Source organism: Daktulosphaira vitifoliae, unplaced genomic scaffold, assembly GCF_025091365.1.
Source record: "Daktulosphaira vitifoliae isolate Bord-2020 unplaced genomic scaffold, ASM2509136v1 Scaffold_1, whole genome shotgun sequence".
Taxonomy (NCBI): domain Eukaryota; kingdom Metazoa; phylum Arthropoda; class Insecta; order Hemiptera; family Phylloxeridae; genus Daktulosphaira; species Daktulosphaira vitifoliae.
The window spans coordinates 31,222,228-31,226,425 of record NW_026099572.1 but is presented as its reverse complement, the minus strand read 5'-3'; the positions used below and the strand labels follow the sequence as shown (position 1 = coordinate 31,226,425).

Below are 4,198 nucleotides of genomic sequence, written 5' to 3'. Positions count from 1 at the left end.
TCAACATAATTTTTTTTTATACTAAAACCTTAGATATTTTTCTTTCGTTTTATATAAATTTTTTGAAAATCTAACAGTTAACCTGCTCATAGGAGGGGATTTAAAATAGAAACTTTTTTACAAAAACTAACATTTTCAATTTAATTTTTGAAAATGTTTCGGAAATACTGCGTCCCTTAAACATATATCAAATTAAAGCTTATTTTATGTGCTATAAAATGAAAAAAAAAATTTTGTCCCGACACTTTATCTTCTGCATGTAAACGGGTGCCGTAGTTAAAAAACCGCTTTTTTTGTGTTAAAATTTTCGATTTTAAATTTTCAACTTAAAAATGCTATAACTTTTCGAAAAATGTATGTATCAGCACAAATTTTTTTTTCTAAATATATTATAAGTACATCTTTCATTTGACATACTTNTTTTTTTTTTCTAAATACATTATAAGTACATCTTCCATTTGACATACTTTTTATTAAAATTAGACAATTTCCCCTTATATAGGGGGCGTTCAAAACTTGAAACATTGTATAAAAAATAGAACTTTTTCAACTGAACTTTTGAAAATGTTCCGGAAATACTGCGTCCTTTAAATATATATAAAATTAAAGCTTATGTCATGTACTATAAAATTAAAAAAAAAATTTGTCCCGTCGACCTATCTTCTATGCACAAAAGGCTACCGTATTCAAAAATATGCTATTTTTGTAATAAATTTCTGAGTTTTGTATTTTATTTTATTTTAAAATATCTTATTAGGGGAATACACTGACTTTCATGAATATTGTTCTATTAAAACTTTCACTTTAAAGGACAAAAAAAAGTACGTTCAAAATGATTACTTTTAACATATTAAAAATCAAAATCAATAATAATTTGAAAACAATTAATTTAAAAAATTATATAATATATAATTAAAAGAAAATCTAATCTGGGTATAATTAAGGAAATAGAAGTTGATGTTGTTTTTGTCCATCAATTTTTTAGAATTAAACACTATCTAAAGATTTGCATCGAAGCGTTTTTTATGAATGTGATTTTAATCACTGTCAGATTAAATCTATACTAGAACTAATTATACAACATCCCCACTATGTCGCGACTTAATTTTTATAGTATACTATGAACATATTTTGATATATTTATAATATATTTTTACATTATATTTTAAACTTTTTAATATCCTAAAATTCATTAATTCTTGATCACCTGGCATGAAAATTTGTCTAAATAATTACCTTTATTAAAAATTCATGGAGTACTAATGAAACAGACTATTTTTGCTTACAATTTTATATAAACCAAATAATATTTATCATTACGAAAATTTAAATTTATTTTATGCATTCTTAAATAAACAGACTTATTTTCATCAGATTTCTTCATAAACTACAAATAGTGATCAAAAAAGATCAAATTTATCTCTTAAAGCACAACAAAATTAAATTTTGACCTATTATTTGATTTTTTTATTGAATCATTATCTAAATAATAATTATGACGTTGTGCTACGTGAAATACTCAGACGACCACTCGCCGAGTTAAATCGCGTCTCTCTCGGTTTCCTTTATATTAAATAAAAATAAAAATTAAGTTTTTGTGGACTGTAATTTATATTCCCCTGTTAATATTTTCCAATACAATAACAACAATAATTTATACCTTAAATCTATGGTTAGTAATTAACACTTAATCAAATAATAAAATATAACAACATAAAATATTCTTAACAATTAATACTTAGACAAAAACATAAAATGTATAATTTGACCTTGCGCTTCTTCGTACCAAGTTGAAAAGTGTTTCAATGTGTCAATTATTACAGTCGTGCCTAACGCAATCAACTGTAAAATATATACTTCTATCGCTGAAGAACGGAATACTAATAGGCACCATTTTGCGCATTAATTTGTATAAACCAACGAAAATAAAGTGAATTAAACACATAAAACACCAAAATAAGCAAGCTGAACAGTGATACAACATCAACTGCAACACAACTTACTAGACATCAAAACAACACAACAGAGTCCGTAATCCGGAACATACGACAACATAAGTAGGAGAGCCCACACATACACTACCCCAACAGTAAAACTGGTTAGGATAGGTCGCGCTTATAACGCTGACAACTGAACTCTCTTTGACACGACCGAATGTAGTGCAAGTGTAAATAATATCAATTTTTAAAATTAATATCTTACCAACTATAGAAAATGAACAATTAAGAAAATCATTTAATTTTACTAATACATTTTTAATTTATATTCGATTAGAAGATACTGAAATGACAATAAATGAAGCAATGACATTAGTATATCAAATTCAAAATAATAAAATGGAAAAATTAGCTGATGTTTTGCAAAATTCTGCGAATAATGGATATATTTTTCTGTGGGTGGCACAATCAATATTTACTAACTATAAGTTAGATGATAAAATACTAAACAACACTCTACATAAATTGAGTAAGAATCCCGATGAATTACTTAAAGTGGAAGGTAATTTTTTTAATTGTAAATAATATTAATGTTTTCGACTAACATTTTTACAACTAAATTAAAGTTAGACATTTAAATATATATATTCCAAGAAACATATCTAAATCTCATTTTACATTTGATTTACTAAAAACAATATATAGAGTACTTAAATATATCATTATATAAATCAATGAATTTTCAATATACATTTCATACATTACTTCTAGAAGAGTTATGTAAAAGTATGAACTTTCGTTTTAATTAATGAGAACCGATATTAAGTAAATTGAATTTACACAACTATTTTGATTTCATCGTTTTGCAAATATTCGTTCCTCAAAAAAGAGTGATTTATTAATCATAGTACCCTCATATTTTTTATTAAATAATGTTTTTTTATAAGAATGCATATATTAAAATATTTTTTATTTTATGAACCATAGTTAATGTAAAGTTTATTTTAAGAAAAAATTATTCCTAAGGGTTGTTTTAGGAGTAACTTTCAAATTTAAACAGGAACCTATTAATATTCTTTTACTATTAAATGAAGAATAGTCTGAATAAAATTTTGACTAATCAATAACCAATTTCTTATTATTATTTTTTTGAGTTATTATAGCTTTTATTTATAGTCAAAAAGAATGCGCAACGTAGAAAAATTCTTATTTGTTCGTAATGGTAAAAAAAGAGCATCGCTAAACATTACCGCGCTCCTTACAAATACTAAATCTTGAAATTCTAATACCTCAAAACCATCCCTTTCCAAAAAAAACAAAATTACTTTTTTAATTATTTTCGTTATACTTTTCTACTCTCCAAAAGTATAGGGTAGGTATTGTATTTTTATGAGGGCTATATTTCATTTTCATTTCTCCCTGAAGAATATTTTTAATCATAATAAATAGTAGACACGTTCTCAAAATTTTTTCTTGGGTGGGATATATATAAAAAATTTTCTTAATAATAATATATAATAATCTTAATATATATCATACATAAGACGAAAATATATAAATACATAACGAAAATAACTTTATTTTAGTAATTGGGGTTCTATCAATCATAAATCTCAAATTAGGGAGTTCAGTTCTCCCAAATATCAGCATAAATATTTATATTACTACTTAGATTAATTCTCATAAATTATATTTTAAATATAAGAAGAATCTGAACTAAAATTTATAAAAAAATTATGGTTCCAGTTATTGATTATCGCGTAGAAAATCAACATTAATTCACTTTTATAAAAACGTTTTGTATCTTAAATGTTTTTATACAATGCTAAAAGTAATATTTATGGTAGTAATTAACAAAAATTATTTTTTTTCAGATATCAAAAAACTCTTAAAATGAAATTTATTATATTATTTATATGTAAAGAACTATAAATAAACTTCTATTTGAGTATTTATTGTGTTAATTATTTAACCTTCGATGCCATGCTAAGAAGAAATTAATTATACCATGATGTGATTTTTTTTTTGTGTCCGTTGCAACTTTTTCTCATCTCTCACATGACCGACTTCTTTCAACGATACGTCAAAAGATGACAAAACGTACCTACAGTTGTAGTTGAAGAAATTACCCTTAAAAATTGAAAACATTTCCCTCGTTCTCCGTAAATGAGGGAAAACTCCAAAAAAATTACAATTTTTTAAATCGGTTAATTTTGTCATTTTTTTTTGCTGTTTTTTCTTAAAACTATCATAACTTTTTT

The 4,198-nt window shown here is 24.4% G+C and overlaps 1 long non-coding RNA gene across 1 annotated transcript; it reads left to right on the top strand.

Moving 5' to 3' along the window:
• Positions 1–426: 426 nt before the first annotated feature.
• Positions 427–3,888, top strand: LOC126894080 (uncharacterized). The gene is made up of 2 exons (XR_007701309.1): positions 427–2,499; positions 3,812–3,888. It is a non-coding gene; the product is annotated as an uncharacterized LOC126894080 (long non-coding RNA).
• The last annotated feature ends 310 nt before the right edge of the window (positions 3,889–4,198 follow it).